This window comes from Entelurus aequoreus, linkage group LG01 (assembly GCF_033978785.1).
Source record: "Entelurus aequoreus isolate RoL-2023_Sb linkage group LG01, RoL_Eaeq_v1.1, whole genome shotgun sequence".
NCBI lineage: Eukaryota > Metazoa > Chordata > Actinopteri > Syngnathiformes > Syngnathidae > Entelurus > Entelurus aequoreus.
In genome coordinates, this window is record NC_084731.1 from 26,412,077 (window position 1) to 26,427,945 (window position 15,869).

At 38.1% G+C, this 15,869-nt stretch overlaps 1 protein-coding gene across 1 annotated transcript in view; it reads right to left on the reverse strand.

Moving 5' to 3' along the window:
* sulf2a (sulfatase 2a) overlaps positions 1-14,175 on the reverse strand; it is a 191,723-nt gene extending 177,548 nt beyond the window's left edge. The window contains exon 1 of the mRNA XM_062046591.1: positions 14,110-14,175. The gene's annotated coding sequence lies outside the window, so the exon portion shown is untranslated. The remainder of the gene's footprint in view (positions 1-14,109) is intronic.
* Positions 14,176-15,869: the final 1,694 nt, after the last annotated feature.

Here is a 15,869-nt window from a genome sequence, read left to right on the forward strand (position 1 = left end):
AGAGCGAAAAAAGATATGTCCATCACTGCCTCTCAAGTCGTTCACTGTAACGTTCCTCATCTACGAATCTTTCATCCTCGCTCAAATTAATGGGGTAATCATCACTTTCTCGGTCCGAATCTCTCTCGCTCCATTGTAAACAATGGGGAATTGTGAGGAATACTAGCTCCTGTGACGTCACGCTACTTCCGGTACAGGCAAGGCTTTTTTTATCAGCGAGCAAAAGTTGCGAACTTTATCGTCGATTTTCTCTACTAAATCCTTTCAGCAAAAATATGGCAATATCGCGAAATGATCAAGTATGACACATAGAATGGATCTGCTATTCCCGTTTAAATAAAAAAAAATCATTTCAGTAGGCCTTTAAATCGCTGTCTGTGCGGCAATTGATTTGTGACGCAGAGCGAGAGTGAAAGCATTTGTTGTAAACAAAGCTCATATTTTTGTCAGTCCAAGGTAAGCAGATTAATCAATTGCCTTGTATATAAAAACATTCCAGCATCAATAACTGTGGATATTGGCATCAACTACTGTGGCAAGCTTTATAAATTCTAAAGCTATACAAAAAACACACAAGATGCTTCAAGTAGTACTCATGTTTACAGTCTGAGCAATCGAGTGGCATATTCTGCCTTTGACCTTCGTAGGAGAGGATTTCAGATGCTTATGAAGAACATTTAGATTCCTGCTGAAAGAACATTGTGTTCTCACTATTTGGTTTTATTCTTCCTTAGTATCTTGCAGCACCTTTGAGCTCTCTCAGCAACTGTGTTGGATTAAATGCATTGAGAGCGAAATTACGACGTGGCTGCAAATCCTCTAGTCTAGAGGTTGGTTTTTGTCCACGGGCAGTTCCACTCAATTGTGTTTTTTTATATTCCCGGGAAAACTGAAAATAAACATCAGCGAAGACCTTCTAATGACAAAATACACTGGGGGGAATAATACTTTTGTATATTTAGAAGACCTGATCAGACCATTGTTTAAAAATAATATTTTCATCCAATCTTGGAATGTGCATAATAAATACCAACGTGCAACAATCAATAACAAATGCTGCTATAAGCATTTTTTTATGCAGAGTTTGAATCAATTGACGAGTGTGCAGGTGTACCTTATGTTGTGACCAGATGAATCTACATAATGTTTATAAAGTTTATTTTTTGACTCTGTCTGGAAAAAAAAATTACTTAAAGATTTATATTTAAACAGTGTACAGTATAAGATAATTTATGATACTTTTGGAGAGGGTAGGGCATGTTTTTTATTTGCAATCTGGGAATGCCTCCACAATCAACCATCTTTCGGACGGTCTTAAAAAATGTATTGAAAAATAAACGTGGAGTGAAATTTACGTAAAATTTACTCCAGATCATATCCAATACGTATTATCTGGACCACAAGGAAGTGTTTTAAATATATGGAGCAAAATTTACGCAAGATTTACTCCAGATCATATTCAATGCGTATTGTCTGGACCACAATGAAGTGTTTTAAATATAAATTATAATCATCAAAGGGCCCCTTAAAATAAATCTTATTAATTGATTGTATTTGGTTGAATCCACCAGTCTGTTCAAGTAAGCCGCAGACGGACCGCTATTGAAGAACTTCTTGCAAACAGTGGGATCCCCAATTCAAAGAGCACCCACCATTACACAAATCACTCACCCTTCTTCCCGAGAGGTCTGCGATCTCAAGGATTTTAAGGCGCTTTGGGCCAAGAGCCAGCCTATCTCCAGATAATTAGCTGAACCCTCTTTGACGCTGTGTTATTTGCATTCCTAATGTACAGTGTTCAGTGTAATGTCTGCCAAACATATTAAATAAGACGCACTTGTGGGCTTGTATAACAAGGCACCCCAGTGTTTTCAGCACAAATACATTGGTAATCAGTTTAATGCGTCTGGGGAGGTAAATCACTGGGACGGACAATTACACACTAAAACTACAAGAACATCGGTCTGGATTTGTTCATATATATATATATACACACACACACACACACACACACACACACATACATATATATATATATATATATATATATATATATATATATATATATATATATATATATATATATATATATATATATATATATATGTATATATATACATATATATATATATATATATATATATATACGTATATATATATATATATATATATATATATATATATATATATATATATATATATATATATATATATATATATATACACATATATATACATATATACATATATATATACATACATATATATATATATATATATATATATATATATATACATACATATATATATATATATATATATATATATATATACATACATATATATATATATATATATATATATATACATACATATATATATATATATATATATATATATATATACATACATATATATATATATATATATACATATACACACATATATGTATATTTATATATATACATACATACAAACACATACATATAAATATTCACATACAGTATATATATATATACACACATATATGTATGTGTATATATATATACTGTATATATATATATATATACACATATATATATATGTGTATATATGTATATATATATATACACATATATATATATATGTGTATATATATATATATATATATATATATATATATATATACAGACATACAAACATATACACACACATACATATAAATATTATACATATATACACATATACAGTATGTGTATATATGTATAATATTATATATATGTATATATGTATAATATATATATATATATATTAGGGGTGTGGGAAAACATTTATTGGAATTCGAATCGCGATTCTCACGTTGTGCGATTCAGAATCGATTCTCATTACATAAACATAATACATATACATATATACATATATATATATATACAGTGTTGGGACTAACGCGTTACTGTAACGCCAGTAGTTTCGGCGGTAACTAGTAATCTAACGTGTTATTTTTTATATTCAGTAACTCAGTTACTGTTACTACATGATGCGTTACTGCGTTATTTTATGTTATTTTTTATGTAGTATCGGCTAGAAACACAAGATCTGAGTGTGTTTTATTGGAGCGCTGCAGTGTCATTCTTCTGAATCTCTTGTGTCACAAGCCGGAGGCGCGCTCTGTGTGTGTCTGGGTGTGGGGAGGGGAGGGGAGGGGAGCAATACAACGTAAACCGTTGGCCAACCAAAAAGTAACCACAGAACACTATTGTTCTGTGGTTACTTTTTGGTTGGCCAAGCGGACGTGACGACAGGCTGTCCTCACTCAGGTCCGCACGGACCTGGAGGGGGCGTGCCTTAAGTCCGGCTGGAAATCGGGAGAATGGTTGTCCCGGGGAGAGGCACTGAAATTCGGGAGGGTTGGCAAATATGAGATATTCTCACTTCTTTTCTTTTGCCGAGCACAAAGAAAAGAACATTTTAGTTAAATGTAAGTTGTGTCTTGATCAAAGATCCCGTCTACTGCCCAAAATAACAATTCAAATCTGCCTGGTTAGGCTTTGTGTATGTCACGTGTGCCTTCCTTATGTGAAGCCAGGTTTACAGCTATGTTGTTATTATGCTGTTTGTTACTTATGTATGTTATGTTGCAGCTATTTAAAATAGTTTTGTCATTTTGTTCTGGCCTGAAATAAATTGGCCCTTTGAAACATATATTTGTCTTTGTGTGTTGTATGTAGACCACATTGCTTAGCAGAGTTCAGTGATGCAAATGCATGTCAAGTTGATCAACACATTGTATTATTCTCCAGTGCAATAATAGTACTGAAATGAAGGCTAAAAGGGCATTAATGGGAGCTTTTAAAAAAAAAGAAGAAGAAAAAAAAGTAACTGAATAGTTACTTTTCACAGTAACACATTACTTTTTGGTGTAAGTAACTGAGTTAGTAACTGATTTACTTTTGAAATAAAGTAACCAGTAACTGTAACTAGTTACTGGTTTTCAGTAACTAACCCAACACTGTACATATATACATACACACACACACACACACACACACACACACACACACACACACACACACACACACACACACACACACACACACACACACACACACACACACACACACACACACACACACACACACACACACACACACACACACATACATATATACACATTCAATTCAGTTTCAGTTTATTTCGAACATGCATACGATACAATGTAATGCATCACATATTTCCAGTTGTTTCATTACAGCACGTCCAAAAAATATAAATTAAGGTGAAGATACTGAAGCGCCACTCTGAAAAAGGTGTTTTTTGCTAGCTAGCAGCTAACATCCATCTGCAGTAGACTGTGTTTTAGCTACTTCTTAATCACTTAGCATCACCTCCATGGCAACAAATAAACTACGTTGCGCACAAGTATCATCCCTGCAGGACAAGGAATAGCTAAACATAATTCACTACGCACCGTAGGAGGCTATAATAGCTAACCGATAACAGCAAGGTGGCGCTCTTGAATGTAAACAAATGCCATGGGTGGATCTACAGATAGCGGTGTCGATTCCAAGTAAAAGAGCCATATATGTCGATACTACAATGATTGCATCGATATTTTTTATTATCTCAAAATCTTTTGTCATTTTTTATTGTTTATAAACTTAGGAAATATGTCCCTGGACACATTAAGGCCTTTAAATACGACGAATGTATGACCCTGTAACTACTTGGTATTGAAATTTGTAGTGTCACCCTAAACTTATGTTAAGTATCCAGACAACAGACAAATATGTGCTTGTTACATTTTAACACAAGCGTAGGTAGAACATTTTAAAACAGAAAGTAAGCAGATATTAACAGTAAATGAACAAGTAGATTAATAATCAATTTTCTACAGCTTGTCTCTCATAATTTTGACAAAAATAATAGAATGGGAAATGACAATATGTTACTGCATGTCAGCAGCCAAACTAGGAGCCTTTGTTTGCTTACTTACTACTAAAAGACAAGTTTTCTAGTATGTTTACTATGTTATCTAATGCCACTATTCTTCTTTGATTGCAATAAGATATATGATTTTTAGTTAAAATTAAGCCAATAATGACATTTTGTTTGTGGTGCCCTTTATTTTGAAAAGTATACAAATACAAACCCTAATATACATAATATATATATATATATATATACTGTGGATACAATTTATTTACAACTTATGGATACAAAGTAGCAAGTAAAATACAATTAATGGCCAATGCATAGACATCTTATTTGAAAAAAGTGCAACCAATGCTTTAGGTTGGATTAACAAGAGGAAACCTTTTCTGCTCACATTTTCAACATTCAGGCAATTTTCAATAAAACTACAGTATCCAACATTTTAACAGTAGATTTACCTGCTAAATAAAGCTCCCCGACCCGGCAATATCTGTTCTTCGCCCAGGCGTCGCCAATGACGGACAGCGTCCCAGGTGTGCGGAAACATGTAAGCCCCTGCATCCCCGTTGATGGTGTTGGCCGGTCTGTCGCCGTAACTAGCTCCACTGTCACTTCCGTTCGTGTTCTTTGTGGCTTAAAGTTGTATTGCGGCTTTATATTATTGTATTGTGTCGTTTGTATTTGTTGTAGCTTTTGCAATTGTGCTGGAGCTCATGGTTTTTATGTTGTAATTTGTGACAGTGTCTTGTGACATTTGCATTTTTTGAGACTTTTCTCAATCACTGTAGATATTCGCCACATTTTCTTTGATGACGCAACATACTGACTTGAATGACGTCCTTATTATTAAAAGTACTAAACTTCATATAAAGTCTGACGTTTTTAAAATTCAATGTTTTACTTTTTTTTAGTATTGGTAAAAACAATCTCTGATTGAGACCTATCTTCCGGAAGGAAAACTTGCCGAGCACGGATTGATGTAGGTAAATCTAAGCAATATAAATCGGTATGTCAATTAAACGTTTCACCCCTAATTCTAATTCTATGACCGGTTTTGAACTATGTCAAAACACAAGCATTCCATTGCAGTTTCAAGTGTACTCAAATGCAAATCCTAAAGTCAGTGGTGAAACTGAAGGGCCTGATTTGTAAATCAAAAGACTTTATAAAGATATGTAAATTAGAAAGCATGCATGTTTGGTGTTCTCAATAATTAATGGTTTGTTTGTGCCAGATTGGACCTTTCTTCTCTTTTGTGTAGCTATTATATGTGCATTTGCAAGCAAAACTCATGCAGAGGGCAGATGGCATGGTTTAAGCTAGATAAATGACACCAGAATGGAACATCAATAACAGCGGCAGGGAACTGTCCTAATATTTTTACCTCTGTAATCCTCAATACTACATATCAAGAGCAAAAATGAAGATGTTTTATGGGGCGATAGTCACTGAGCATATGCACGCTGTTTACCAGGCTCTGCAGAGTGACACTTTAAAGCCCACTTAAAACTGCCTCATCTTATTTCTACCCAGTGGCCATGTCTGAATAGCTGCCCTGAAGCAGCCCTGCAAGCAGACTAATGACAAGTGGGAGGATGAAATAATAACTCCTTACCCGGGAGAGGGAGCGAGATGATGAATTGTGCAACATCTCATTGGGCGATGTATTTTAAAGACGTCACTGCGTAGGGCGGGGAAAGAGCTGATGCTGACAAAGCAGAGGGTGGCTTATTAAAGTCCGTCTTTCAGTCCGGCCGTGTGACAACTCGCTCCTTAATGAGCTGTCTGAAGTCAAACAAGAGAAATACCAACACAATAAATTACAGGGCTCATTGCTTCCTGTTTGCCTGCGCTCAGATACACCCGAGTAATCTCTCCATCAGGCCTGGCACCCTCCAGAATGAGATTCCGTCAAATGACATCCTGCAATTGGCAGGTTCATTTGCATAACTACTCTGGATGTCTCCAACCTGACTGGTGGCGTGTTTTTCTGCAGTTAATTAGATTCTGGAATTAGTTTTTCTGCCCCCCAAAAAAGAAAATATCAAAACACTCCCTCCCTATTCCGCTTGGTCGTTTATTCTCATTTGGAAGTGACGAGATAAAATTGTGTACGAGGGTAATTGCATGGCATTGCGTGAGTTGGAATTACGACTGGTGTGAGAGATTGTATTCTTGTAACTTGGGCGCTAATACTCCGGTCCAATTTCTGCCTGTTTAGCATGCAGGCTGTGAACTATTTCCTCTGACACGGCAAACCTCATTAAGATAGGCCAAACTCATTCACTCGGGAATGAAAGCTAATTCTCCATACTCCCCCCCCCTCTCAGAGATAGGGACAAACCTAAATTGGGTCTTTGGGGACATGCATGCATGAAGGTAGAGTGCTTTCCCCGCTCTCATCATTACACTTTTACTGTGAACTAAACTGAAGGATATAACCTTAAGCTTCTTTTGAACTAAGGATGAGACTGAAGCTCAGGTGCTGCTAACCCACCTGAACAAACTGTCAAGAGAATGGACATCAAAAGAGATCTCACTTTCATAAATCACATGGAACCTTTTGATGAAGAGGTGGATGCTGGGGAGAGACACAAGGGGGGACGAAGGCCTGCTATGGACAAGCACGCAGCATGGGATGTGGCATTTAGCAAGCACAGCCAAATGTCATGTCAATTAATCAGGAACAGCAACACAGGCTGTATCAATACCAAACTGCACGCCCACGTACAATACCGATACCTTTCTGTGAAAGAGCACTATCAAGATGGAGTGCTTCTGCTTGTATTTACCCTTAGTAATGTTTCTGTAGCTTGGACCCACCAAGAGAAATGGAATGTATCCATCACTTACACACTCACAGAGTAAGGCCCCAGGAGATGGCATACATTTTCCGCTGCAGTTGCAAATAGCTTTTGAATAACTACAGTCTAATTGACAGAAAAATAATATGGTTTTTTTTTAGCTGGAGGTGGGTAGTAATGTACTACATTTATTTAAGTAACTTTTTGGATAAATTGTAGTTCTAATGCAGCATACTTTTTACTTTTACTTAAGTATTTTTGTCAACAAGATTTGCTAGTTCTACTCAGTTACCATCCATCCATCCATTTTCTACCGCTTATTCCCTTCGGGGTCGCGGGGGGCACTGGAGCCTATCTCAGCTACAATCGGGCGGAAGGCGGGGTACACCCTGGAAAAGTCGCCACCTCATCGCAGGGCCAACACAGATAGAGTTTAATTCCAATCGGTACATTTATTTATATCATTATGATTTTTATTCATAATCTATTGATTACGGCTTCCGAAAATGTATTATTTTGGAGAGATGTCTTCCATTGGAAGGGCAGCACGCTGGAACAGGGGTTAGTGCGTGTGCCTCACAATAAGGTCCTGGGTTTGATCCTCAGGCTCGAGATTTTTCTGTGTGGAGTTTGCATGTTCTCCCCATGACTGCGTGGGTTACCTCCGGGCCCTGCGGCTTCCTCCCACCTCCAAAGACATGCACCTGGGTATAGGTTGATTGGCAACACTAAATTGGCCCTGGTATGTGAATGTTGTCTGTCTGTGTTGGCCCTGAGATGAGGTGGCGACTTGTCCAGGGTGTACCCCGCCATTTGCCCGAATGCAGCTGGGATAGGCTCCAGCCACCCTTGCGACCCGAGAGGGACAATCAGTCGAAAATGGACGGATGGATGGATGGTCTTCCATTCTGGAACTCTGTTTCACCAATCCCACCGTAAACAACAGTGACGTTTTTACTCCATTTCACCAATTAAATACAGCCTGGAAGTCACATGACCGCACTTATTAAACTACAGATTGTAAAAAGTGACATGGCGTCAGACACAAGGCAATGCCAATTTTTACTTTACAAACCATGAAAGTGAAAAGTTATATAATACGCTGTCATTCATCTGTGTCAGTAGAGATGTTTGGGGCGGCATAGCTCGGTTGGTAGAGTGGCCGTGCCAGCAACTTGAGGGTTCCAGGTTCAATTCCCGCTTCCGCCATCCTAGTCACTGCCGTTGTGTCCTTGGGCAAGACACTTTACCCACCTGCTCCCAGTGCCACCCACACTGGTTTAAATGTAACTTATATATTGGGTTTCACTATGTAAAGCGCTTTATAAATATAATTCACTTCACAATTTTTGGCTACTCTACGTACCTCTGTTTGTTAGCAGCTACCTCTCCCACTGCAGTGACTATATTTTAGACTGGTACTATTAGCTACACGGTGCTCCCTGAGGGGAGTGAAACACAAGAACAATTGGCTCATTAGAAGCAAAAACACATCAAACCACAAGGCGTCTGGAAAGCCTTCAGAGGAGAGACAAAGTCATAGTGGGGAAGAGCACAGATGGATGGACGAGTTCATACACCAGCGCAGGGCCAACACGCAATGAGCACTTGGGAAATGTGACTTATAAACACAACATGCATTTGCATTCCGTCACATGGTATTTGTGTTACCTGCAAATATAGAAGACATCACATTGCTGACATTGTCGGGAAATACCGAAAGGCATGTTCTGCATTTAGGCTGTCAGGTTTTACTTAAGGCAGATACTCTCTTTCATTGCAAAGTAAACTTAATTAGCATTGGATTGTGAAGAGTTTTAAATAACACAAACAAACACACAAAAAATTAACTGAATAGCTATTACAGTGGACTGCATCGTATATTTTTTTCATGATATCCAATATACAAACAGTATTGTGATTATACTACAGAATTGACCATAAATTAATTGATTTGTGGTGGCCTGATAATACATTTGGACTGTCTCAATTAGACTTGGCGCATGCCTGTTACAACCTTGCTCTGAATGCAGCTTGTCATTCCAATTCCATACAGTAGATGGCATTGTTACTCTGCTTCATAAAGGGGACCTATGATTATTCTAATCAACATTTAACACACTTCCTTGTGGCCTAGGTAAGAGGTGTTCAACAGGGGGTCCACAGCAGTACACGCAATTTATCCACAAATTTTAATGTCTTTAAATACATATTATTATTGATCCAACACACTGTAGTGTAGTTTATTGATAGCAGTGGCACGGACACCCTTCTCGCTGTACATCCATCCACCCATTTTCTACCGCTTGTCCACTGCAGTTTTAAATTAAAAACATGAATCAATCTGATATTCTATTAATGTTAGCAATTAGGAGACCTTGGGATTAGCGCGTTATTTGCTTGCTAGCGATTACTGCTGCAGTTGCTCGTTGTCAGCGAGAGGTCTGCGTGCCAGTTGTCAGCTAGCAATCAGTGCTCCAGTTGTCAGCTAGCAATCAGCGCGCCAGTTGTCAGCTAGCAATCAGTGCTCCAGTTGTCAGCTAGCAATCAGCGCACTAGTTGTCAGCAAGTGATTAGAGTGCCAGTTGTCAGCGAGTGATTAGTGTGACGGTTTCCAGCTAGCTATTAGTGGCACTATACTATTAGGGGTGTCAAAAGAAATAGATTTTTAGATGAATCGCGACTCTTATTTGTAACGATTCTTTATCGATCCAAAAAAGTAAAAAATCATGGATATATATATATATATATATATATATATATATATATATATATATATATACATACACACAAATATATACACACATACATACATGCATACATACATACATAAATACACACACCCCATTGAGAATTACTGTCAAGGATTCATTGTTTATCATTATGTCGGGGTCACCTGAACTTATAATGATCTGCGCCCCCACCTGAGGCTTACTGGGTGACAGACATGGTTCTAGTGTTCACCACAAAAATCTGCATGTTTTTGGTTGATTTGGTACCGGTTCAGGCACCGTTTAAGCATTGGCACCGATTTGGTACTAGTTAAAACGTTAACAATATCCTTCTCTAATAATAAGACCCGTTTAGATTGTCTTTATCGAAAAGAGTGACTAGCAACAAATCTAGCAACATATTTTTGGCTTATTGGACACTTTTTGGGGGGACTAATATGAAAGCATGTATCACTCATGCAGTTCATTTGGATTTCTAAACATATTTGTTTTACTTTATGTGTTTTTGCTGGTCAGTTATGCAAATTAGACGATGACTTCGATAGATTGCAGTTTTGTGCACAGATTGCGATTATATTCATCCCATTAATTTGTTTTCATCATTTTCATTGATAATTATTTTTTCGGTTGAATACCTATTTGGAAACAGTTGTTGACCTTACAATTGGAATATACTTATCTAGACCAGTGGTTCTCAAATTTTTTTCGCCAAGTACCACTTTAGAAAACACTTGCCTGTCCAAGTACCACCATAATGACCAACATTAAAATATCGTAGCGTTGTAGGCCTAAGTATACATTAAAAACAAAGCGGAGGTTTTATTTAACAAGTCAATTTAAAAGTTTTGGCCACTCCAACGTTATACACAGTTTTAACAGTAACACCATGTTTGACTATAGGAAAATAAAAAACTACTTAAATAAAGAATCCAATAAAATCGTTTGTGTCTTAATTGTTTATTTTGGCGTCGACTAAGGCCTATAGTAGTCGAATTGTAACAACTTCCATTGAAGGCTGATAAACATTTGATGACGGTTCGAGTCACGTCATTACAATATTTAATTACCGTATTTTTCGGACTATAAGTCGCAGTTTTTTTCATAGTTTGGAGCGACTAATGTGTGAAATTATTAACACATTACTGTAAAATATCAAATAATATTTTTTAGCTCATTCACGTAAGAGACTAGACGTATAAGATTTCATGGGATTTAGCGATTAGGAGTGACAGATTGTTTGGTAAACGTATAGCTTGTTCTATATGTTATAGTTATTTGAATGACTCTTACCATAATATGTTACGTTAACATACCAGGCACGTTCTCAGTTGGTTATTTATGCCTCATATAACGTACACTTATTCAGCCTGTTGTTCCCTATTCTTTATTTATTTTAAATTGCCTTTCAAATGTCTATTCTTGGTGTTGGGTTTTATCAAATAAATTTCCCCAAAAAATGCGACTTATACTCCAGTGCGACTTATATATGTTTTTTTCCTTCTTTATTATGCATTTTCTGCCGGTGCGACTTATACTCCGGAGCGACTTATACTCCGAAAAATACGGTAGGTGTTTCTTTGGCCTACCACTAGATGGGGCCGTGTCACAGTTTGCGAATCACTGGTCTAGACCAGTGGTCCCCAACCTTTTTGTAGCTGCGGACCGGTCAACGCTTGAAAATGTGTCCCACGGACCGGTGGGGGTGGGGGGGGGGGTTAGGGGGGTACCGGGCCGCAGCCCGGTGGTTGGGGACCACTGGTCTAGACCACACCAGAGGTCTTCAAACAGTCAGGTGGGTCTCTCCTGATGATGCACCAGAAGACTTCAGGGGAAGCGCAAAGAGAATAACATACTTTTCATACCTGCCAAGCGAACATAATTTATGACAAGGGCAAAATTAATCGATTTTTTGTTCCTATACGGTGAGAGAGTAAACTCCACAAATACACTCCATAAAATGAGTGTTTGGAGAAGAAGTGTCGGCCCCAACCGTATTATATTCTATGTTGGGATGACAACTTTGATGGTGTCCAGGCTCTCACCAAACTTTAGTACATGCCTGCTCAGTGGCCTTGTGGTTAGAGTGTCCGCCCTGAGATCGGTAGGTCGTAAGTTCAAACCCCGGCCGAATCATACCAAAGACTATAAAAATTGGACCCATTACCTCCCTGCTTAGCACTCAGCATCAAGGGTTGGAATTGGGGGTTAAATCACCAAAATGATTCCCAGGCGCGGCCACCGCTGCTGCTCACTGCTCCCCTCACCTACCAGGGGGTGAACAACATGAACAAGGGGATGGGTCAAATGCAGAGGACAAATTTCACCACACCTAGTGTGTGTGTGACAATGATTGGTACTTTAACTTTAACTTAACACCCCACTACAGAGTTTGGTGCGAATCAGTAATTAAATTATTTACAAGTGTTTGGTTTTTTAAGTTTTACTGTGTCAAAATGACTGCTGTAGATGAGAAATTTAAAATGACAAAGCTAATGACGGGCTAGGACTTTTACGAAGCATCATACGCAATTCGAGGATGCCCAGATAGATACATTGTGATGGTCTACAATTATACTGTGGAGGCCTGGGGTACCTTCCGCATTGCAAACAGTAAGGGCTCTAACCATTTATCCCAATTTGGTTTGTCCTTGTGCGTAAACTTATGGATCATGGTTTTCAGCATCTTATTTAGCCGCTCCACCAGCCGGTCAGTTTGCGGGTGGTATACGCTGGTGCGGATCGCTTTAATTCCCAGTAATCCGTATACTTCCTTTATCGTGCATGACATAAAGGACGTGCCCTGGTCAGTCAGAATCTCTTTCGGGATTCCAACTCGGGAGATGACCTGAAACAGTGCTTGCGCTACACTCTTTGCGGGGATGGAGCGCAGCGGCACTGCTTCGGGATAAGGAGTTGCGTAATCCACCAAGACTAGCACAAAACGATATCCCCGTGTGCTTGTCACACTCTCGCTCTCACGCCAGCTCCAACAACCTCTCCTCCCCGGCTGCTGTCGCTGACTTCGAGGCCGGTCCTGGCACACCCCGCTTCGCTGCAGGCCCGCAGGCCACGCCCCCCTCCACATATACATTTCTATGTCTATGGGTGTTCTATTTAATCCAGGTCATTGTATTCTCAGGGCATTCAATCGATCGCAACTAGACTGTTTGTTTTGTCGAGTCAGCTTCATCATAATACATTTCTAGTTTAGTGGGGATTTCAATTACTCTCGAAAGTCAGTGGGCTGACAGATAGACATAATGTTGTCATTTAAATACTGTATATAACAGGCATTAAGAACACAAGCCATGAGTATAGTAGGCTGAAGTCCTCTGTTCGTAAATGAGTCACGACATGCAACATGGTCCAGAATATTAGCTGTGGCTCTATAAAAAAAAACATACTTGCTTACCTTGATTGTTAAACATGTCAGTCACTCCTTAAGGGAGGCTTCATGTCAAGCAGACAAGCATGGAGAGGAGACTAAAGAAGAGTATGAGTATTGTGCACTGACATGTTGTTTGGTTGTGTTTAGCAATTTAAAACCCAAAACTACTGTCAACATATTGTTAAACTAATACCTCACATGTCTCAACCAAAATACCTTTATTTTACTTTATAAAACCGAAATATTTATGGGCTACTTGTGTTAGCTCTCCTACCTAATGTTGTGGCTTGGCCATCCGGTTTGTCACTAGCCATTTCCGCCCAGCCATTTTGGCAGATATGCTTTAGTGATTAAATGTGTTCTTCTTCTTCGGTCTAATGATGGATTGAGAGTTTAAAGGTGCATACCGCCACCTACGGCTTTGGAGTGTATGACGCACCACACACGGGAGTGCCTAGCTCGTCACGTTCGATAATTAGCATTACAGTTACAGAAGGATTATCAATTATTATTGTGATCTTGAAAGAAGTCAGTATGAATATGTATCTCATATAGTTCTTACAATATCATTGATTAAACTAGTGAACAGACGAAAGTTTAAATTATTGACTATTTGGCGTTACGTGGACCCCGACTTAAACAAGTTGAAAATGTATTCGGGTGCTACCATTTAGTGGTCAATTGTACGGAATATGTACTGTACTGTGCAATCTACTAATACAAGTTTCAATCAAATCAATCAAAGAGTAAATTTCCTCTTGTGACGTCACATCCGTGATCTTGTGGTCTGGCGCCACCTGCTGATCGTTTACGAAACCAACAAATGTGTGCTTTGTTTTAAAGATGTCCTATTTGGATTTACACAGCGGAGATAGGCTCCAGCACCCCCCACGACTCCAAAAAGGACAAGCGGTAGAAATGGATGGATGGATGGATGGATGGATGGATGGAGTTTGAAAACATTTTTAAAAAGGAATTTTATCTTTGCAACCTCATTATACTATTGGCTAAGTTTTATTTTCATAAATGTAAGTTTCTCAATACCCGACCTGTTTTTTGTGCCTTTAAAAAAGTCAATCAATCAATCAAAGTTTATTTATAGAGCCCTAAATCACAAGTGTCTCAAAGGGCTGCACAAGCCACAACGACATTCTCGGCTCAGATCCCACAAAATAATTAGAACTTTACTTTAAAACGCTTTCTACAGCTAACAACCAAAAAGCTGTGAAAACTATGATGCTGTGCTCCAAATTTGGATTATTTACAGAACTTGTGTGAGCCTATGGCTTTACACATTTTTATATTTTGCATTTTTCTTTAGTTGTTTTGTTCTGTTTTGTTTTTGTACTTTTTCTGTACATTTTTTATCATTATTATTTATTTGCTTATATGTAAATGTTGCATATTATAAATAAAAGTTTATAAAAAAATAAAATAAAAAGTTTACAAAACCTCTTGTTTTTTTTTTCTTCCATTCAAACAAACAAAGCGAATTGTGTGTGTTTATATATTATTTGGCATTTCCATTGAATTTAAAAATTAAAATAACACCCATAGTTAATATATGTATTAATCATTTGAATACTTTTATTGGAACTATTGACTTCATTCTTTCGCTTTCTCCTTTCTGACACTAGAGGGCGCCACTAGTACAGCTCATCCTCCAAACCATCAGAAGCTGGAAGGATTTCAGAGATATTAGACCAGTGGTTCTTAACCTTGTTGGAGGTACCGAACCCCACCAGTTTCATATGTGCATTCACCGAACCCTTCTTTAGTGAAAAATAAAATGTATTTTTTTTTCAAATTCAAGAAAAAGTTACCTGTTTTTTTACTGGTGCACAAAATGAACCGTGCATGAAAGAACAAAATCAACACAGTGCATGAACTCAAAACAAATTACACACCTTACACACATTACCATGAATTGATTAATGTGGACCCCGACTTAAACAAGTTGAAAAACTTATTCGGGTGTTACCATTTATTGGTCAATGGTACGGAATATGTACTGTACTGTGTAAACTGTACTGT